General features: G+C 43.2%; 1 protein-coding gene across 2 annotated transcripts in view; it reads left to right on the forward strand.

Annotated features, from left to right (window-relative positions):
* Positions 1–18,075: 18,075 nt before the first annotated feature.
* znf652 (zinc finger protein 652) overlaps positions 18,076–23,945 on the forward strand; it is a 47,765-nt gene continuing 41,895 nt past the window's right edge. The window contains exon 1 of one of the 2 annotated variants that reach the window (XM_060901904.1): positions 18,076–18,323. The gene's annotated coding sequence lies outside the window, so the exon portion shown is untranslated. The other variant, XM_060901903.1, reaches the window with a different exon arrangement.

Genomic DNA, 23,945 nt, shown 5'->3' on the forward strand with positions numbered 1-23,945 from the left:
TTGGGTATTGAGAAAGGCACTATATAAATTTAACAATATAACTGAAGAAGCCTTTCGGATGAGAAGCGAAACGTCTTCAAGGATGTCAAGCAAATCCAGTTGCCTTCTTTAGCACCTACAGATTGCGATGACTTGGATGACTGAGAACCTTCACAGACAGATGAATAAAATAAGGCAAAACTACCAGTGATGTAACCTGTGAGCCACCTCAGAGCTCCAGGGTCCCTGGTTCGAGTTCGAACTTGGATGTCCATGCGGGTTTCTTCTGGGTTCTCCCCCACCTCCCAAAACCATACTGCAGGTGGGTTGTCTACCAACATGCTTCTAGGCATGTGTCTGTGTGCATTGTGCCCTAGAACCACACACCCCACGGTTCCCAAAATCTGCTCCATTTTCACCCTGACGAGGATAAAGTGCTTACTGAAGATTAATGAATATTCCCGAAAGCACTTTGCTCCAGGTGGTTGAATAGCAAAATTTCATGAAAAAAAAAAAAATTAAATACCAGCATAAACCTGACACCTATTTTCTTTTTTGTGTGATGAAAACCTTTGTACAAAGCACAGAGAAAGCACAGAAAGGCCCTCGCCGGCCACGGGGCTCGAACCCGGACCTTCTTGCTGTGAGGCGACAGCACTAACGACTACACCACCGTGCCACCCCTGAATAATTATATATGAACCTTAATATAATGTAAGAACCAGAAAACCAGGCTACCTAAGACTTCATTACACTGTAACCGCAGTCAGCAGCAAGCTGTTTGCTATGAAGCTAAATGAGTAGCTTGTAAATACAGTATTTACACTCGGGACCTAAATATTTGGACATTAAAAGAGCAATGGTATTTTCAGTTGTCGACCACAGTATACTGGAGTTGGATTTAAATAATGCCAACTCCAGACTTCCAGCTTTAGGTTCAAGGAATTTTTATTTAAATTGGGTGAACAGTGTAGGAACTGCAACACTTTGTGGCCAAAAGTAACTGGATAAACTAACATATCAATTAAACAGTCACTTTTAACACTTGGTTGTAAATCCTTTGTGGTCAGTGACTGCCAAGTGAAGTCTTCTCTTGATTGTTGAGTTTGACTGAAGCGCCTTTTCAACCAACAGGGAACGGGTTCTTGAATCGGTTCTACTCAGAATTCTTTGAACCTTGGTGCCAGTTAGTGAACCAGCCTGCATTTTCACCAGTTTTGAGTGGAACCGTTATAATCAAGCCAAGCCAAAAAGAAGCCTTTATTTGTCACACGTACACTCAATCGCAGACTTAAAGCACACAGTGAAATTTAACCTCTGCATTTAACCCATCCTAAGCAGTGAACACACATGTGCATACACATACCCAGAGCAGTGGGCAGCGATGCTACAGCACCCAGGGAGTAGTTGTGGGTTAGGTGCCTTGTTCAAGGGTACTTTAGCCCAACCTCAAGCCATGGCTGCCCCATATTAGCCTAATGGCCTTGGACTGTGGGGGGGAAACCAGAGCACCCAGACACGGGGAGAACATGCAAACTCCGCACAGAAAGGCCTCCGTCAGCCACTGGGCTCAAACCCAGAACTTTCTTACTATGAGGCGACAGTGCTAACCACTACACCACCGTGCCGCCAAAGATGTGTCATGAATGGAAGGTGTTGCATGATGCACAACAGGAGTAAACCGTTGTAGCAAGATGGTTGAGCACATTGATTACCTGTAAGCTTTTGTTCTGTAACTGCATACATTTTTCATTCCATTTTTTTTCTGAATATGTATCCATTGCTGCTCTCTGCTCCTTCTCCAAATTATCAACGCACTCACTGATGTAATCATTGTTCGTGTTGGAAAAACCAGCTATATTTTGGTTCCATCTGAGAAATAACTTTTAAGGCTCCAAACTGGTTTATTTTTGGTCGAAATGCTCCGACCAATTGGTTCAAAATTTGGTGTGTGAACTAGAATGGAACCCATTCCTTGTTGGTGGAAAAGGGGTAAGAAATACACCTATTTCCTAGAGGGTGTTCTTGATCAGGCCATTTGTTGTTCTTGAGTTTTTCCTTAACTAAGGAAAGAAGTCTTCCTTCAGTTCTTTTCACTACAGAATTCACCACAGTTGTTGGTTATTTAGGGGTCTTTTGGTGTTTCTGAGCTTATTAATGTGATCCATCTTTTTTTAAGAAGGTGCCAAATAGTTGATTTGGCTCCAGATGTTTTGGTACCACTCTGATTTTTCAGGCTGATTATGGCTTGACAGCTTCACCTTTTATCTGATTACTTGAGGGGACTACAAATAAGAAAAAAGTGTTGGGATTTCCACACCGTCACATACATTAATAAAATATGTACAGTATCTGCATTGCTGTTATTACATTAATGGCATTTAGCAGATGCTCTTACAACCCCGATTCCAAAAAAGTTGGGACAAAGTACAAATTGTAAATAAAAACGGAATGCAATGATGTGGAAGTTTCAAAATTCCATATTTTATTCAGAATAGAACATAGATGACGTATCAAATGTTTAAACTGAGAAAATGTATCATTTAAAGAGAAAAATTAGGTGATTTTAAATTTCATGACAACACCACATCTCAAAAAAGTTGGGACAAGGCCATGTTTACCACTGTGAGACATCCCCTTTTCTCTTTACAACAGTCTGTAAACGTCTGGGGACTGAGGAGACAAGTTGCTCAAGTTTAGGGATAGGAATGTTAACCCATTCTTGTCTAATGTAGGATTCTAGTTGCTCAACTGTCTTAGGTCTTTTTTGTCGTATCTTCCGTTTTATGATGCGCCAAATGTTTTCTATGGGTGAAAGATCTGGACTGCAGGCTGGCCAGTTCAAGTACCCGGACCCTTCTTTTACGCAGCCATGATGCTGTAATTGATGCAGTATGAGGTTTGGCCTTGTCATGCTGGAAAATGCAAGGTCTTCCCTGAAAGAGACATCGTCTGGATGGGAGCATATGTTGCTCTAGAACCTGGATATACCTTTCAGCATTGATGGTGTCTTTCCAGATGTGTAAGCTGCCCATGCCACACGCACTAATGCAACCCCATACCATCAGAGATGCAGGCTTCTGAACTGAGCGCTGATAACAACTTGGGTCGTCCTTCTCCTCTTTAGTCCGAATGACACGGCGTCCCTGATTTCCATAAAGAACTTCAAATTTTGATTCGTCTGACCACAGAACAGTTTTCCACTTTGCTACAGTCCATTTTAAATGAGCCTTGGCCCAGAGAAGACGTCTGCACTTCTGGATCATGTTTAGACATGGCTTCTTCTTTGAACTATAGAGTTTTAGCTGGCAACGGCGGATGGCACAGTGAATTGTGTTCACAGATAATGTTCTCTGGAAATATTCCTGAGCCCATTTTGTGATTTCCAATCCAGAAGCATGCCTGTATGTGATGCAGTGCCGTCTAAGGGCCCGAAGATCACGGGCACCCAGTATGGTTTTCCGGCCTTGACCCTTACGCACAGAGATTCTTCCAGATTCTCTGAATCTTTTGATGATGATATGCACTGTAGATGATATGCTCAAACTGTTTGCAATTTTACACTGTCGAACTCCTTTCTGATATTGCTCCACTATTTGTCGGTGCAGAATTGGGGGGGGCACGGTGGTGTAGTGGTTAGTGCTGTCGCCTCACAGCAAGAAGGTCCTGGGTTCGAGCCCCGTGGCCGGCGAGGGCCTTTCTATGCGGAGTTTGCATGTTCTCCCCGTGTCCGTGTGGGTTTCCTCCGGGTGCTCCGGTTTCCCCCACAGTCCAAAGACATGCAGGTTAGATTAACTGGTGACTCTAAATTGACCGTAGGTGTGAATGTGAGTGTGAATGGTTGTCTGTGTCTGTGTCAGCCCTGTGATGACCTGGCGACTTGTCCAGGGTGTACCCCGCCTTTCGCCCGTAGTCAGCTGGGATAGGCTCCAGCTTGCCTGCGACCCTGTAGAAGGATAAAGCGGCTAGAGATAATGAGATGAGAATTAGGGGGATTGGTGATCCTCTTCCCTTCTTTACTTCTGAGAGCCGCTGCCACTCCAAGATGCTCTTTTTATACCCAGTCATGTTAATGACCTATTGCCAATTGACCTAATGAGTTGCAATTTGGTCCTCCAGCTGTTCCTTTTTTGAACCTTTAACTTTTCCAGCCTCTTATTGCCCCTGTCCCAACTTTTTTGAGATGTGTTGCTGTCATGAAATTTCAAAATGTCTCACTTTCGACATTTGATATGTTGTCTATGTTCTATTGTGAATACAATATCAGTTTTTGAGATTTGTAAATTATTGCATTCTGTTTTTATTTACAATTTGTACTTTGTCCTAACTTTTTTGGAATCGGGGTTGTATTCAGAGTGATCCAAAGAACAGTTGAGGGTTTGGTGCCTTGCTCAAGGGCACTTTAGCCATTCCTGTTGATCCAGGGAATCAAACCAGTGACGTTTTGGTCCCAAAGCTGCTTCTCTAACCATTAGCCCATGGTTTCCCCCTTTCACTTGATTTGGATGTAAATACCCTCAAGAAGTCTGCACCTTGAGCTCATTTTCATCATTTTCAGTGTCTGAATATTTATGACTAGCATTTACAAGTGGAACTTCTCATCTCGTTATCTCTAGCCGCTTTATCCTTCTACAGAGTCGCAGGCAAGCTGGAGCCTATCCCAGCTGACTACGGGCGAAAGGCGGGGTACACCCTGGACAAGTCGCCAGGTCATCACAGGGCTGACACATAGACAACCATTCACACTCACATTCACACCTACGGTCAATTTAGAGTCACCAGTTAACCTAACCTGCATGTCTTTGGACTGTGGGGGAAACCGGAGCACCCGGAGGAAACCCACGCGGACATGGGGAGAACATGCAAACTCCACACAGAAAGGCCATCGCCGGCCCCGGGGCTCGAACCCAGACCTTCTTGCTGTGAGACGACAGCGCTAACCACTACACCACTGTGTACAAACAAATCCCTTTATGTGGTTTGTAGTCCATATTTACGTCACTTTAAAGACTAATAAACAATATGTTGTTGACCTGTAGCCATTTTACCCCACAAGCACTGGGGCAAACAATTAATAAACAATGAACATGATGTTTATTAAAGCTATGTGGGGACACCATTTTAACCCACTTTGCCTCACTATAATGGCAAATCTTTTCCGCTTAATTCACCAAGTTTAGGGTTTGGGTTTTTTTTAATGGTTTCCAAATTGTACGTTATTTATAACCAAAGTTGTTCCTTCGTGTAATGTTGCACTTGACCTACGTTTCTCTAGTAGTGTACGCTTCTGTATTTTATTGAATGTTCTCCTCTACATCCACTAGATGGCCTGAGGCTCCATCTGTTACACAATCTCCCAGCTAAGCCTTTCAGAAACAATCGATTCATGTATTTTCTGAAGCACTAATTTAGTACTAGTTCAAGTTTGAAGCATCATAGACATTCAACCATCATATATTTTGGTGAAACCACCCACTTGTCTACAGATAAAGATCTGGAGTAGTTTGTGAGTGAGTTGTTCCTTTTGGTATTGTGGGACCAATAGAAAATATTAAAAACTTGTTTCTCATTTTGAGGAAGAAAAGTCTTTGTTTTTCTCATTAAGTAAACTTCAGTTCAGTTCAGCTGATAGCACTTTTAACCATAAACAATATCACAAAGCAGCTTTACAGATGTAGATTTAGTTTGAGATCCCAAAAGAGGAAGCCAGAAACGGCAGTGATGATGAGAAGCTCGCCAAGATGACATGAGAAAGAAACTTTGACAGAAACCAGCCTCAGAAGGAAACTCATCCTCTTTCGGGAAACACCAGATAGGAGGATTATAAATCATTAAGGGAGAGCAGGGAGATTTGGGGTGGAGGAGACTTAGGACAGTTTCTTATCTCATCTCATTATCTCTAGCCGCTTTATCCTTCTACAGGGTCGCAGGCAAGCTGGAGCCTATCCCAGCTGACTACGGGCGAAAGGTGGGGCACACCCTGGACAAGTCGCCAGGTCATCACAGGGCTGACACATAGACAACCATTCACACTCACATTCACACCTACGGTCAATTTAGAGCCACCAGTTAACCTAACCTGCATGTCTTTGGACGGTGGGGGAAACCGGAGCACCCGGAGGAAACCCACGCGGACACGGGGAGAACATGCAAACTCTGCACAGAAAGGCCCTCGCCGGCTGCTGGGCTCGAACCCGGACCTTCTTGCTGTGAGGCGACAGCGCTAACCACTACACCACCGTGCCGCCCCAGGACAGTTTCTATTCCCTTAAATTAATTTCAAACAGGCGGCACGGTGGTGTAGTGGTTAGCGCTGTCGCCTCACAGCAAGAAGGTCCGGGTTCGAGCCCCGTGGCCGGCGAGGGCCTTTCTGTGCGGAGTTTGCATGTTCTCCCCGTGTCCGCGTGGGTTTCCTCCGGGTGCTCCGGTTTCCCCCACAGTCCAAAGACATGCAGGTTAGGTTAACTGGTGACTCTAAATTGACCGTAGGTGTGAATGTGAGTGTGAATGGTTGTCTGTGTCTGTGTCAGCCCTGTGATGACCTGGCGACTTGTCCAGGGTGTACCCCGCCTTTCGCCCGTAGTCAGCTGGGATAGGCTCCAGCTTGCCTGTGACCCTGTAGAACAGGATAAAGCGGCTAGAGATAATGAGATGAGATAATTTCAAACAATCGGGTTTTTAGATGACATCAGAAGTTCGATGTTGCCCCTTAGAGTAACCAACTTCCTTTAGAGCCACGAAGCTGAACGCTGCAGTAAGGTCTGTGTAGTTCAGTATTTTTGCCAAACAAAACTCGTATTTTTTACTTTTCCTCTACCTCCATTCTATGGTGTAATGTACGCTGGTGAATTCGGGATTTGTTAGGAAATAAAGTATGAAGTTTAGGGTTAGCATGTATAGTATTATTTATTAAACTTAAATTCTGGAGGAAAACATTTTAAGGATTTTTTTTTTTTTTTTTTTTTTAATGGCCAGATGGGGAGAGTTGGGACAGTTCATCATGTTACAGGTTTTCTTTTTCTTGTGGTTTACAAATATAAAATAGTTTTAAAATGTTTGTTAAAAATGTGGGCATGTCCCTGCATGAGGATTAAACTTGTTTCATTCCTTCTTGAGAATGGAACTGTTTTGTCTTGTCAGGTAAACTGACATTTTTTCTATCCAGCACTGTTTTCATACAGTTCATATGTTACAAGTTGTGATGATAAATAAAAATTAAACATGTAGGATTAAGCTAGGTATTTTATTCCTGTTCCAAGTCTCCCAACATAATGTCCCATATTTCTCCTCAATGTCTCATGTCTCCCTGCAAAAAATATTGACAGGAAAAAGTGAAGCCTGAAGGCCAGTATATGTGACAAGCTGAGAAATTATTGTTGTGGTAAGAGGGTATAGTAAGTCCTCTCTAATGCAATATGAATGTAACGTGACCTGCAAAGAATTTCACTCAATCTACAAAAGCTGAAAACTTGTCCCAAGTTTCCCTCCTCTCCCCTACTTTTCTACAATAAGTCAAACATCCACTTCCAGGGCATGCAGTATGTTAAGCAGGTTTACTGAGCCCAGGCGATCCTTGTGCAGTGTTCTGTCTTGGTTTTCATTTCTTCTTTGGAATATACAGTATAATACACAATCTGTTGAGATTTTTATGAAATCGTTATGATTTCCTGTCTCGCTTTGATCTTCCTTTATACGGAGTATGAGCTTTTAGAATCCTGTTACAGCAAGAATCAAAGTAAAAACTGGTGTCCTCGTATTCCAGGCTTCAGTGGTCTTTACACCACATTATTTTGGTTCAAGACATGACATCTGCTTGCCAACATACTCCTCGTTCCATCCACAGAGGTCTGAAGACGTGGTTCTTCAGACAGTTGTCTCTTCATCTTTGCAAAAGTAGTTACTTCAGTCAGAATTTGTCCTTGTCTTCTTAGTTACAAATTAGACCACCCAAGCACTTGGATAAACCAACATTACACTCTTAGGAAAAAAGGCTATCCAATCATGCCTGTATGTTTGGCATGACTGGAACTGGTATAGGCTGATCTGATTGCTACTTGTTCTTGAAACTGGAACAGGTACTCTGGTCTAATTGCTACTTGTTTTGGTTAGTGAAATCCTTGAGCTTTATCTTCGCCTCGTATATTCTGCTCTCTGCTTAATGAAGGTTATGTGGACCAGTAACGCCTTTCTTCTCTCATAAGACTATGATCCTGATGGGTGATGTAGTGATACATAATGTCTCTCTTCTTTCATACAGTAGTGTCGTCTAAACCAGTGATGTAATGCTTCATCACCCATTTACATCATACATAGATAACTTAGCTTCGTCGATCACATAACTACAACACACTCTTGAATGTGAAAATATATATATATATATATATATATATATATATATATATATATATATATATATACACACTACCATTCAAAAGTTTGGGGTCACTTTGAAATTTCCTTATTTTTGAAAGAAAAGCACTGTTCTTTTCAATGAAGATCACTTTAAACTAATCAGAAATCCACTCTATACATTGCTAATGTGGTAAATGACTATTCTAGCTAAATTCTACTAAGGCCCTGTCCACACGGCAACGGATTCAGGTGACTCCGATACAATTGCTTATCGTTTAGGCCTGGCGTCCACACGGCACCAGCGTTTTGGGTGCCCAAAACGCAATCTTTTTGAGAACGGGTTCCAGAGTGGAAAGATCTGGCAACGTTGCCGTTGCGAAGTCGTCTGGATGAGTAGAACGGATTTGTTTACGATAACGTCACAACCACATGACTGTCAGTGCTTCACGCCGGGTAGAAGTGTAACGAACTTGATGCGAGTTGTCAACAAATCCTATAACTTGGTTCATGAAACGCGCTTACAAATTATTTTCACTGTGAATATTTATTGTGTAATGGTGCAAAGTGAGAGAGAGAGAGGAAAAAATAGCCCTTCGGGCAGAGTCAATCCCGCCAGCAAAAATAGGGAAAAAAAGGAGCGATCTCGCCTCTTCAGATGTTGGTTTAAGTCCTACAATACATTCCTCAAAAAGGGCGTAGAACAACAAATTAATCCATCAACGTGTAGCATTCAATTTATTCCGGACCATTAAAGACGCCGCCTTCCGCGTAGAATCATACGTCATCCTCGCCGCCATATTGGATAGGTCAAAGCGGAGAATAAAGATGCCTCATTCATGTGCTGCGTTTAACTGTACCAACAGGTTACCGTCCAAACGAGATCACATGGAATTACCTTTCACAGGTGAGACTGGAAAAATACTTTTCATTGTATTTGGTCATTATAACGTAACTTTACGAACAGATTTTCCTGACTTTGTGGCTAATATGAAGTCTCGCGCATAATAGTTTATGCGCATGCGTCCTTACTTCTTCTATTGTTCTGGTGTCTCCGAAGGGACCGTCTTACAGCGCCCCAAGAGGTGTGGCATGTGTATTGCATCGTTTTCAGCAAGCGTTGCGTTGCCATATGGACCTGATATTTTACTGATCATTGCCCATTTGGACGCGATATTTTTATAAATAACATCTCGTTGCCGTTGGTGTGTGGATGTAGCCTAAATGTCTGGTTTTTGGTGCAACATCTCCATAGGTGTATAGAGGCCCATTTCCAGCAACTATCACTCCAGTGTTCTAATGGTACAGTGTGTTTGCTCATTGCCTCAGAAGGCTAATGGATGATTAGAAAACCCTTGTACAATCATGTTAGCACAGCTGAAAACAGTTTAGCTCTTTAGAGAAGCTATAAAACTGACCTTCCTTTGAGCAGATCGAGTTTCTGGAGCATCACATTTGTGGGGTCGATTAAATGCTCAAAATGGCCAGAAAAATGTCTTGACTATATTTTCTATTCATTTTACAACTTATGGTGGTAAATAAAAGTGTGACTTTTCATGGAAAACACAAAATTGTCTGGGTGACCCCAAACTTTTGAACGGTAGTGTGTGTGTGTATGTGTGTATATATATATATATATATATATATATATATATATATATATGTGTTTTTCTGACAATAAACCGAGAAACATATCTCTGAACAGCTGTGTCTGTGTCAGTGACTGTTTGCTCCCGGATGGATCCGTGACGCAGAATCTCTGAGGCGGCAGAGGTCTACATTCCTAGATCATACTTTGTCAATTCAAGCTCCTTTGGTACAGACAGATCAAAACCTAGCAGTCTACACCTGGTAATTAGACACTCAATTAAATATTGTTTTCATTCACAAGAACACATTTTATTTAGCTTAAAAAAAATCAATTATTTTTATAATCGATCCCTTGGGAAACGTATATTACAGGTCTATGATTACAATTTTTTAATTGAAACGCATGCAAGAATAAGCAAATGCTCTGAATCTGCAACAAAGCAAATTACAAATTGCAGTTTGATCAGAAAAAAAATGGTGGATGTGTTGTTGGGTTTTTTTTTTTTTAATTGGGTTTTCACAGGGTTACAATGACAATCACTGTTCATCAATTTCCCAGCTTGGGATCAATATGGCAAATCTATCTATCTATCTATCACTATGTAACCAAAACAGGACAACAATCAAGGGGTCAGACTATAAATAGCACTTGCTACATTAATCCCATCAATTTAAAGTGCATATCATGGGTAAATTCAGGAGAAAGATCAATGTAATTCTCCTATTTTATACTAAACTTTGGTCAAATATCTGTAACATTCTGCATTCTCTGCAATTTTTGTACCTTGCGCAATACCAGAAAAATTCAGTTGAAATCAAGCCATTTGAGGCGAATTGGTCCACCTCTGAAAAATCTTGGCATTTGGATTTCCCAGGAAACATTTATTTTCGTGACGTCATCTGCGGGACGCCTCCCTCTGAATCCTATGTCGGCGCTGGTTTGTTTATGAGAAAACGACCTGGTGGTTTTCTGCAAATTTCTTCAACGTTATCACGTAATTATTAAAATGGTTAACAGATGTATCGTAGGAGGGTGTAGCAACACCAATCTTGATGGGATTAGTACTCATTGTTTCCCAAAAGACCGGACAATGAGAGAGAAATGGGAGCGCTTGGTCTACACAGGCTGTGCACTGAAACCGTGCAAAGCTCTCGCAGCCTGCTGGCGCTTCCGCAGGTGACGTCACGAATCTGGCTCCAGACTCCCTTGGGATTTTTCCAGACGCATTTTGTTATTTTATTTTTTTCTGCTGTAGATAGATGGCCTTGTGCAAACTGAGTGTGTAAAGGGACATACTTTCATATAAAAAAAAAAACAAAATTGGTCCAGAATATGCACTTTACTACATTAATCCCAAAGATAACTATAAAGGTCTCAAGATATTTTGATCAAATTTTTGATGAAAGACATACAGTATGTTCAGTCTTCTACGGTTCAGCTTGTGTGGGCCACATCTTAATCGAGTGCACTTCAGGCTTACATTATAATACAGTAATAATCTCCTTTTTTTTTATCCAGGTAGGTAGGGATGTTTAATACATACAGTAGATCTCTGCATCAGATGCATCAAAATATAATTTCAAAAAGAAAAGAAAAACTGAGTGGCACTGGGTCAAACTCTTCAAACTCTTTTGCACAGATGAAAAGATGTAGAACCGCTTTCCAACAAAGTTTAAATCTTGTCACACTTCCAGAACGGTTCTGCATCTTAGCGCTACCGCCTCACAGCAAGAAGGTTCTGGGTTTGTGCCCAGTGGCTGACAGGGGCCTTTCTGTGTGGAGTTTGCATGTTCTCCCCGTGTCTGCGTGGGTTTCCTCTACAGTCCAAGGACATGCAGGTTAGGTTAATTGGTGGCTCTAAATTGACCACAAATGTGAGTGTGAATGGTTGTGTGTCAGTCCTACGATGGCCTGGTGACTTATCCAGGCTGTACCCCACCTCTCGCCCATAGTCAGCTGGGATAGGCTCTAGCTTGCCTGCAACCCTGCACAGGATAAGCGGTTATGGATAATGGCTGGGGCAGCACGGTGGTGTAGTGGTCAGCACTGTCGCCTCACACCAAGAAGGTCCCGGGTTCACGGCCAGCAAGGGCTTTTTTTTAAACTTAGTTTTTATTTCAGTTTCATTCAAAATCATATACACAGAATCATATTCATCATAACTGCTGTTTTTCAAGTTTTTCAATACACATTGTAACAACTATGATACAACAAAGGAGATGGAGACTATAATGACAGGAAGAAAAATATAAAACAAAATAGAATAAAACAAAATAAGATAAAAGAAATAGAATTTAAAAAATCAGATTAATAATATAAATCAGATTCATATTATATGGGTTCCTCACTATAGCAGTATACCCATGGCAGGGCTCCATGTCTTTGGAGTGTGGGGGAAACCGGAGCACCCAGAGGAAACCCATGCGGACAGGGGGAGAACATGCAAACTCCACACAGAAAGGCCCTCGCCGGCTGCTGGGCTCAACCCCAGGACCGTCTTGCTGTGAGGCAACAGCGCTAACCACTACACCACTGTGCCGCCCAAGTTGTGCTTTCTCATCTCATCTCATTATCTCTAGCCGCTTTATCCTGTTCTACAGGGTCGCAGGCAAGCTGGAGCCTATCCCAGCTGACTACGGGCGAAAGGCGGGGTACACCCTGGACAAGTCGCCAGGTCATCACAGAGCTCACACATAGACACAGACAACCATTCACACTCTCATTCACACCTACGGTCAATTTAGAGCCACCAGTTAACCTAACCTGCATGTCTTTGGACTGTCGGGGAAACCGGAGCACCCGGAGGAAACCTACGGGGAGAACATGCAAACTCCACACAGAAAGTCCCTCGCCGGCCGCTGGGCTCGACCCCAGGACCTTCTTGCTGTGAGGCGACAGCGCTAACCACTACACCACCAAAACATATTTTATCTCTCCTCTAAATTAGCTCCCCCCCCCGGCTTTTAAAGCATCTGAGTAAATTATTTGAAATCAGTGAATACAGGCTTGCTTCCTGTACCCAAAGCAACACACAGAAATTGTTGAGAGGCCTCTGCACCAAGGTTCTGGAACTTGACAGCACTTTTTCAGGAGGAAAAAAAAAAAACTTTTTTTTAAAGGTTTTATGTGTAGTGTAGTGTAGTGTCATATGTTAAGCATTTTGAGGTGTTTTAACTTCTGAAAGTGGTACAAGTCCTTTCTGTGGGTGATAAAGGTCATGTCATGTCATTTGATGCATGCATACCCTCAGGCCATCAGGCTTTTGAACCACGGATTATAATCACCATCTACCTCTATCCTTTGCCCCCTTTGGGGGCAAAGGATCACTGGAGGAGTAGTACCTTTCTGGTCGGCCTATGTTACCTTGGCGTCCCAGACTGGCCTCCCCATATCCAGCGACATGTGACGCGCAATATATGGCCAAATCGACATCAGCAAGTGGCCACAACACCTAGCCTATCACATGTTCGAAGACCGCATGTTGTGGCTCTTAGCGCCGCCCCTAGTCTTGCAGAACGCAGCGGCTCTAAGGGAGTAAACCCCGAAAACAAATCAGGATCAGTCCCTGTTTGGGTTAGCCCACTGGTCCTCAAACTTTGCCTCTCTGGGTTAGGTTAGGTGATTTGTGTGTTCGTAGGACTCCACTCCTAAATCTACCCCCTGAGGAACGCAAGTATGGAAGAGGGCAGCCTGCTTGCCTGCTGCACTGGGCTAGCAACCCTTCGCAGTGGAACTACATACCCGCTACAGACCCATATAAGCATAATCAACATCACAAACATCCGCGCTGTAAAGCTGGGCAGCTCAACAGCAAGCATGACGGACAACGGGTAAAGCCTCGAGGACCCCGTGGCCCCGATCAGCCCAGTTTCGCTCGCAAGAATCCTAACCAAGTTAAATTAGCCTGTTGGAACGTCCAGACCATGTCTGATGAAAGCACAGCCAAACGCCAAGCTCCAGAGCGCCGTTCAGCCTTAGTGTCAATGGAGCTCGATCGTCTTAATATTGGCATTGCTTGTCTTAACGAATGCCGAATACCTGGTGAGGGCGAATTCATTGAGGGAAACTACATCTTTCTCTACTCAGGCAGGCCACCAGGACAAACCAAGCTTGAAGGAGTGGCTATTGCGATTAAAAACACCATCCGCCCTCTTGTGATCAGCTGGAATGGATTAAGTTCCAGGGTGATAAGCATGAGAATTAAGCTGGACAAATTTACAGCAACAGTTGTCAGTGTATATGCTCCAACATTCAAGAGACCTCTAGAGGAAAAAGCTCTCTTCTATGATCAGCTGTCGGAAGTTCTAGCTGCAATCCCCAGACTCGACAGGGTTTTTTTGCTTGGGGATTTCAATGCCCGAGTAGGCAGGGATCAAGAAGCCTGGCCAGACGTGATCGGCCCTCATGGCCTCGGTGACATAAATGAGCAGGGAACCTTATTGCTTGAGCTTTGCACCCATTTTGGCCTTTGCATTACCAACACGCTCTTTTCCCACGTCGATATACACAAGGGGACCTGGCAGCACCCAAGATCCAAGTGATGGCACCTTATCGATTACATCATCGTTAAACAACATTATAAATGCGATGTTTTTGATTCAAGAGTCCGCCGCAGCGCCGACTGCTGGATGGACCACAAAATGGTATGTGCCCGTCTTAAGCTCCGTTTTCACCTATCAGGCCAGAAACGGAAAGCCACCGCATCAAAGCGCCTCGATGTCAGAAAGCTAAGTGACCCAGCTATAGCTGAACAGATACAGGAGACCATCCGTCAGAGCCTGACTACGAACCCTTCTGAAAACCTCCCGTTGGAACAACGATGGGAGAAGCTTCGCAACATCCTCTACAACAGTGCCAAGGACACCATTGGCTTCCAAAAGCGCAACCTCAGAGACTGGTTTGACGAGAACAACTCCTTTATCAGTAACCTCCTGAACCAAAAGAAAACAGCCTTCCAGGCTGTTCTCAATAATGACACCCAAGCGAACCGAGCACGGTACAGCCAAGCGAGAAACATCTGCCAGAAAGAGCTCCGCCAACTTCAAAACCAGTGGTGGCTAGATCGCGCCAAAGAAATCGAACAGCATGCTGAGCGACACAATTCTAGATCCTTTTATCAGTCAGTTAAGTTTATTTACCAACGACGGCAAAGTGGCATTTGCCCCATCAATGATGCACAGGGCAATCGTCTTTTGGAGAAGGAAGCCATACTGGCCCGCTGGCAAGAGCACTTTAGTGACTTGCTGAACCAATCTGGAAGAGCCAGTGACAGTGTTCTTGATGCAATACCTCAGGATGAGATTCTTGATGAGCTAGAGTCACCCCCAACCACTGACGAAGTTAAGTCAGCCCTCGACCGACTGGCCAACAACAAAGCTCCTGGCCCAGACTGCATCCCTGCAGAGATCCTGAAGGCAGGTGGTAAACCCCTCCTCACAGAGCTCTGGCTCCTCCTTCTTTCCATCTGGAATGAGGAAGAGGTCCCCCAAGACCTAAAGAATGGTAACATAATCACGATCTTCAAGAAACACTGCCGTTTCGTTTGCAACAACTACCGAGGTATTACGCTCCTCTCTGTCATTGGTAAATTATTTGCTCGTGTCATCCTTGACAGAATATGGCCCTGTATTGAGCAATACATCCCCGAAGCACAATGTAGTTTTAGAGGTGGACGTTCTACCAGCGACATGATGTTTGCACTTCGTCAACTCTTGGAAAAGTGTAGAGAACAGCACCAGGAACTTCACATAGTTTTTGTGGACCTAGTAAAAGCGTTCGACACGGTCAGCAGACCCCTTATGTGGGCTATACTGAAGAAGATAGGAATCCCCTCTAAAGTGGTTAACATCATACAGAGCTTCCACGATGGCATGGAGGCGAGCGTACTGATTGGTGGAGAACTAACTGAACCTTTCTCGGTAACAAATGCCCTTCGGCAAGGTTGTATATTAGCTCCCACGCTCTTCATCCTTCTCTTCTCCTTCGTACTGCGAAATGCCCATGAATTCATCCCTGGCTTCGGAGTAGACATAAAATACAAGCTTGATGGCAAGCTGTTTAACCTCCAGAGGCTTAAAGCCAAGTCCACAACAGCTGCTCGTCTCGATGACTTTCTCTACGCCGATGATGCTGCACTGGCCACTAAAACCTGTGAATCATTACAAGAAGGCGTGGCAGCTCTGCACAAATCTTGTACGTCCTGGGGTTTAACTATTAGTAAACCCAAGACCGAAGTCATGCATGTTCAGTGTGCGCAGCCACCTGCCATCACTATTGAGAATACGGAACTCAAGCAAGCACACACTTTCACATACCTAGGAGGAAACCTGTCGGTTGATGCAAGCCTAGATTCTGAAATCCAGCGCCGAGTAAGTCGTGGCGCAGTTGCGTTTAATGCCCTAAGAACCAGGTGCTTCAATAGAAGAGGTCTCTCTATAGATACCAAGGTTACTGTTTATAAAGCAATAGTCCTCCCTTCCCTCCTGTACGGATCCGAAACGTGGGCAACACTTGTACATCACATACGCCGCCTTGAAGTATTCCATCAAAGGTCACTCCGGCAAATCCTGAACGTCAAATGGTGGCACCATGTCTCTAACACTGAGATTCTCGAGTGCTCCAACTGTACCTCCATCGAGTCCATCCTGCACCAAAACAGACTTCGCTGGCTCGGCCATGTATTCCGCATGGACGATTCCAGGATCCACAAGCAGCTACTGTTCGGCGAGTTGAAGGTCGGGGAACGTAACAGAGGCCGCCCTCGAAAGCGCTGGAAGGATTGTGTGAAAGAAGACCTACGCACCTTCCATATCGATCCCAAGACCTGGTATGATAGCACCAGAGACCGGTGCCTATGGAGGCAGGCACTCCAAAAAGGAAAACAAACCTGTGAGGAAACCCTAAGAGCCTTAGAGCGCCGAAAAAAGAGGCACCAAAGGGCTACGGGTCCCCCATCGTCATAAGTGACGGGGACCATAAGTAAGTAGTACCTCTATATTTCCATCAGGCTTTGAACCACGGATTATATTAGCAATTTTGCACAAGACATTGCACAGTAGATATATCTGCCTCTATGTTTACACATTGTTTGTTTGTCTCTCCTTTTTTTTTTTTAAATGTTATCTTCATTTTTCACTCTACCTTTATATTTTGCATTCCATATGCACTTTATATTTTATATATATATATATATCTCATCTCTCATCTCATCATCTCTAGCCGCTTTATCCTGTTCTACAGGGTCGCAGGCAAGCTGGAGCCTATCCCAGCTGACTACGGGTGAAAGGCGGGGTACACCCTGGACAAGTCGCCAGGTCATCACAGGGCTGACACATATACACAGACAACCATTCACATTCACACCTACGGTCAATTTAGAGTCACCAGTTAACCTAACCTGCATGTCTTTGGACTGTGGGGGAAACCGGAGCACCCAGAGGAAACCCACACGGACACGGGGAGAACATGCAAACTCCACACAGAAAGGCCCTCGCCGGCCACGGGGCTCGAACCCGGACCTTCTTGCTGTGAGGCGACAGCGCTAACCACTACACCACCGTGCCGCCACACATATATATATCATTCTCATTATCTCTAGCCGCTTTATCCTGTCCTACAGGGTCGCAGGCAAGCTGGAGCCTATCCCAGCTGACTACGGGCGAAAGGCGGGGTACACCCTGGACAAGTCGCCAGGTCATCACAGGGCTGACACATAGACACAGACAACCATTCACACTCACATTCACACCTACGGTCAATTTAGAGTCACCAGTTAACCTAACCTGCATGTCTTTGGACTGTGGGGGAAACCGGAGCACCCGGAGGAAACCCGCGGGGAGAACATGCAAACTCCACACAGAAAGGCCCAAGCCGGCCACGGGGCTCGAACCCAGGACCTTCTTGCTGTGAGGCGACAGCGCTAACCACTACACCACCGTGCCGCCACATATATATATTTTTTATATTGGTAAGCGTAGTTTGGTCGGGCAGTTGCAAAATAAGAATTTCATTACCCAATAATAAACCGCTGTGTCTGTTATTGTGTATATGACAAATAAAAATCTTGAATGTCTGGGTGCATGCATATGCATGGCTGGATGGCTTGCTTTGGCACTGAAGACGAGCAGCCACGTCGCGAGAGCTGCGCGGACAAACTCCAGCTTTTGCACGGTAAACAGCGGAGGGCGGGTCGTTCCTGGTACCGGAACCACGCACAACGAACATGCATGCAAACATGCTGCAAAAGATCCGCACGTGCTCCTAGCACCGGCGTGCATTGTTTTTGTTTGTGTTTTTGTTTGTGAGAGAGTAAACCCGCTCCTCATTTCACGCCTCGTTCTTCTTGCACGCTCGCGCTCTGGAACTCCGAGTGCTCGCGATGACTGAGAGGGCGCTCGCGCTTCGGGTGAGTAGTCCAGTAGAAACCGGAGCTCGCCACAACTTCTTCTTCTTCTTCTTCTTCTTCTTTTCCCCCCATCATTTCCAAGTATTTACCAAATAAATAAAATAATAATAATAATGACACTTGTTCATTTCCGGCGAAACGCTACAGAAATCCTCGCACGAGGATCTCCAAAGGTATGACACTGTCACAAACAAATAGTGCTCGTTTTGGAGAGTTATTTACCACACTGTGTAGTCTGTAGGGGGTTTTTTGGAATGGAGGACCAGGATTGCTTCTCCTTTTTTTTTTTAAATTCACATGTGATGTTTGTTTGCAACAGCAGTGTTGTTGTGTGAGGTGAGGTGAGGTGAGGCGGTGTGGTGCAGTTTGGGTTTGCAGGCGAGCAGCCGAGCGTGGTAACATTAGCAAATGTGTAATTACAGTACATGCAGGAGAGAGAGAGAGAGAGAGAGAGAGAATCTCAGGAGCAGCGTGTTGTAAATCTGGCTCGTTTTGTTAAATCAAAGTCGTAGGCATGGCACTGAGCTTGTGGTCATTTAATACAGTTTGCTGTTTGGGATAGATAGATAAATAGTGTGAAGAAGAAGAAGCATACACACACACACACACGTACTGTGTCTGTCTACTCTAAGGTCTGGGATTTGTTTAGCTAGCTAGCCAGTTGCTAAGTCCATCCATACAGTTCTATTGCACGCAGCTGTGCTTTTGCTAACACACTAGTGCTACTCGGTTAGCACCAAACGGCCTGCTGCTGCTTCTCGTCTCGTCTCGTCTCGTCCAACCAAGCTTTCCTTCAGCTTAACCCTTTCTTTGCGCTCTTTTCCTCAAACTTGTTCATTGTCTACCAGGCGGCCTCGGGTTTCTATCCAGGCTTTTCGCAGGTGTTGCTAGCTTTCAGGTTGGCCGACCGTGGCCTTTCTATCACTGAGCTCATTTTGGTGCTGGACGTGAGGCCTTTCTGAAACACGACTACTTCTTCTTCTTCTAGACTTGGGTTTTGTGATTTTGTTGTTAAAGAGCTAAAGCTATGCGCACTTTTGCTTTAACCAAGCTTCAATAATCATTTGAAACTTTCAGGCCTGGGTGAACTGACAGCTATTCACACTCCTCCTGTGTGTTATACATCATAAAGTAGTGTTGTGAAAGACATGGCTAGCTTCAGCTACATAACAGTGTCTGTCAGAAAAAGAAGAAAACCCTTTAGTGAAGCATTTTAAACATTTGCAACACAAAAATATGTTCGTTTCATCTCCTGTCAAGACTATTATTATTATTAATACGTAGGGCCAAATTACTCAATTCTGATTGGCCAATCAAGGAGGGCTTTTTTCCCCTTAACACAGGGCCGTATTTCTGAAATGCTATTGGCTAGTTCGTTGCTTGGTTACAAAAATTAGCAAATTTTGTCAATAAAATGTCTGACTCAGCAATGCCGCTAGTTGTGAAAGACATGGCTAGCTTCAGCTACATAACAGTCTCTGTCAGAAAAAGAAAACCCTTTAGGGAAGCATTTTAAACATTTGCGACACACAAAAAAATGTTGGTTTCATTTCCTGTCAAGACCATTAATAATAATAATAATAATAATAATATTATTATTATTATTATTATTATTATTAATACATAGGGCCAAATTACTCAATTCTGATTGGCCAATCAAGGAGGGCTTTTTTTTTCCCCTTAAAGGAACAGTCCACCGTACTTCCATAATGAAATATGTTCTTTTCTGAATTGAGACGAGCTTATCCGTACCTGTCCGAGCTTTGCGTGACCTCCCAGTCAGTCAGACGCAGTCAGACGCGCTGTCACTCCTGTTAGCAATGTAGCTAGGCTCAGTATGGCCAACGGTATTTTTTGGGGCTGTAGTTAGATCCGACCAAACTCTTCCACGTTTTTCCTGTTTACATAGGTTTATATGACCAGTGACATGAAACAAAGTTCAGTTGCACAAATTGAAACGTGGCGATTTTCTATGCTATGGAAAGTCCGCACTATAATGACAGGCGTACTAACACCTTCTGATACCTGACGGTATCAATGCGCTGTCGAAGCGTGCAGAAGGTGTTAGTACGCCTGTCATTGTAGTGCGGACTTTCCATAGCATAGAAAATCGCCACGTTTCAATTTGTGTAACTGAACTTGTTTCATGTCACTGGTCATATAAACCTATGTAAACAGGAAAAACGTGGAAGAGTTTGGTCGGATCTAACTACAGCCCCAAAAAATACCGTTGGCCATACTGAGCCTAGCTACATTGCTAACAGGAGTGACAGCGCGTCTGACTGCGTCTGACTGACTGGGAGGTCACGCAAAGCTCGGAGAGGTACGGATAAGCTCGTCTCAATTCAGAAAAGAACATATTTCATTATGGAAGTACGGTGGACTGTTCCTTTAACACGGCCGTATTTCTGAAATGCTATTGGCTAGTTCGTTGCTTGGTTATGGTTACAAAAATTAGCAAATTTTGTCAACAAAATGTCTGACTCAGCAATGCCGCTAGTTGTGAAAGACATGGCTAGCTTCAGCTACATAACAGTCTCTGTCAGAAAAAGAAAACCCTTTAGGGAAGCATTTTAAACATTTGCGACACACACAAAAAATGTTCGTTTCATTTCCTGTCAAGACCATTATTATTATTATTATTAATACGTAGGGCCAAATTACTCAATTCTGATTGGCCAATCAAGGAGGGCCTTTTTCCCCCCTTAACACAGGGCTGTATTTCTGAAATGCTATTGGCTAGTTCATTGCTTGGTTACGGTTACAAAAATGAGCAAATTTTGTCAACAAAATGTCTGACTCTGCTGACTCAGCAGTGCCGCTAGTTGTGAAAGACATGGCTAGCTTCAGCTACATAACAGTCTCTGTCAGAACAAGAAAACCCTTTAGGGAAGCATTTTAAACATTCGCGACACAAAAAAAAATGTTCGTTTCAAGACCATTCATAATAATTATTATTATTATAATACATAGGGCCAAATTACTAAATTCTGATTGGTCAATCAAGGAGGGCTTTTTTTTTTCCTTAACACAGGGCCATATTTCTGAAATGCTATTGGCTAGTTTGTTGCTTGGTTACAGTTACAAAAATTAGCAAATTTTGTCAACAAAATGGCTGACTCTGCAATGTTGCGTTTTGCTATATTTGACGAAGAAATGATAAACCAATTGAAAGCCGGAAGCGAAAATGAAAATACCAAAAAAAAAAGTACGAATTTTTGGCTTTCCGTGTTTAAGAAATGGGCCACAGAAAGTCAAATAAACGACTCTCTAGTGGCATATGAATGCTGTGAGACAAGGTGCTATCGCGGTTTTATGCAGAAGTGAGGAAAGAAAATGGGGAAAACTACGAACCAGACTCTCTTAAAGTAATGCAGGCTTTTGTAAAGAAATTCCAATAAAATTTTGAAAACCACTTTCAAAATCCTCGTGTCATGTCGCCGTGTCATGATGCAAGACGCTTTAGAAACTGATTCAAACGTGCAAGATAGTCTTGCGCCCTGATTGGTTCAGAAAGCGTGAGTGACAAATGTTGTGAACTTGAATGACTTCCGAAGTATGAATTTGGCCCTTTATATTCTAAACAAGTAATCGTATGGTTCCTCGTAAAATTAAGGATCAATTTCACTCGTCATTTCAAAGTTTTGAAACTGCCCGAGTCGCGAAAATTTCGAACTCACTCGTGAAATTAATCCTTAATTTTACTCGGCCCCATACGATTACCTATACTACTACTAATAATTCACTGACAGGAAGTGTTTAGCTGTTATGTAAATAGACCACTATAAAAGTAAGAGTTATTTTGAGGTAAAAATGGGTAACAGAATTCTATCATAACCCCAACAAGAACAAATGTTGAATAGACAAATGGAAAGTATTAGTATTTTGTCAAAAAAAAATCCAGCTTGCTGAACCGCACTGGTAGACCATCCACTTTATGGACAGTTACAATAAGAAGTTATTATACTCATCATGGACATGAATTTCATGGCAGTGTTGGGCTTTCGGTCATTTCTTTGAACTGTTCTTTTTCTGTGGCAAAATGACTGAACGACATACAGCTTTAATAGAATATATTCTTCTTTCGGATGTTCCCGTTAAGGGTCGCCACAACAGATCTGTTCCACGTATTTGATTTGGCATAGGTTTTACATCAGATAGCCTTAGTGATACAACCCGCCTCGATCTGTCTGAGCTTGGGACCGACACCAAGTATGCATTGGCTTGTACAACAAGCCCAGTGGCTGGGTATTTTACCTAACCTGCATGTCTTTGAGCTGTAGGGGAAAACCAGAGCAAATCCACACAGACACGGGGAGAACATGCAAACTCCATACAGGAAGGCCCTGTTGGCTGTGGGGTTCGAACCTGGAACCTTCTTACTGTGAGGCGACAGCGCTAACCGCTGTGCTGCCTGATAGAACGAGAAAATGCATAGATGTAGACAAACGGTGTCAAAAATATACAAGTGACATTCATGTCCATGAAGAGTGTATGTAAACTTTTGATCACAACTGTATTACAAAGTCATGGAAAACCAAATCTTAAATTAAGCACTGAGGTTATTAGCAAATTCAAATTCTGTCTATCTATTAAATGTAAAAAATGTGTGTTCAAGAAGAAGAAGCCTTTATTTGTCATATGTGCAGTGAAATTCCTCCTCCGCATTTAACCCATCTGAAGCAGTGAATATGCAAACACACACAGCTGTGCTCTATGCTGCTACCCAGGAAGTAGAAGTTGGGGGTTCGGTGCCTTGCTCAAGGGCACTTCAGCCACGATACAGAGGGAGGGGAAAGCGCTGTTCATTCACTCAAGTCCCCTCACATTTTTCCTGCCAGTCCTGGGACTCAAACCAGTGACCCTTTGGGCTCAAGGCTGTGCCTCTAACCTTCAGGTCATAGCTGCCCTGTAAAGGTGTGCTGTTCTAGTAAAGTAATCAGTGACAGGATAACGGAACATCTTGATTATTTTCCCCATAACAGCACTTCCTGAAGTGTTGTATTCCTCTTAATACCACAGAAATTTGCAAATTAAAATGTATTAATTAGCGACACACCACACTTTTTTTTCAGCATACCAGTGTGTAATGTTGAGCAACAGCTGTGAAACAAGTTAGTTCTTATTATAGCTGAATAACCAGGTTAATTATCGGATTATTAAAATTCTAACACAATAAACGGCGATTCCTTCACCAGCCTTTCTTTTTTCCCATCACTTTTGAAGTTAGACAAAAATTAGTCTTGCTTCTTCGAAAACTGTCAGAAAATTTACTGTTACAAAACACTGAACGTCTTTTTCCTAAAATGTTTTTTTTAATTGTAATTCCTTTTATGATTAGTCTTTGATTATGCAAATCATCTGTGTCAATGAGTTACTCTATAAATGATAACGTATTAAAACAAGCACATTAATATTAAAAAGAAAAATTTTGTTTGAAACAGTGGTGAGGAAAAATGTTTGGTAATTTTTTTTTTTTTTTTGTAATGTCAGTTGAACGGCTTCTTCCTGTGAAAGTAGGAGGTTCTTTCTCATGTTTAGTGACAAAGTATAACAGACACTATCAAAAGCTATACGCCTGACTTGTCATACTAGTACAGAAGGTGCATAACAGAGCCAAAG

Source organism: Neoarius graeffei, chromosome 20, assembly GCF_027579695.1.
Source record: "Neoarius graeffei isolate fNeoGra1 chromosome 20, fNeoGra1.pri, whole genome shotgun sequence".
Classification (NCBI taxonomy): Eukaryota; Metazoa; Chordata; class Actinopteri; order Siluriformes; family Ariidae; genus Neoarius; species Neoarius graeffei.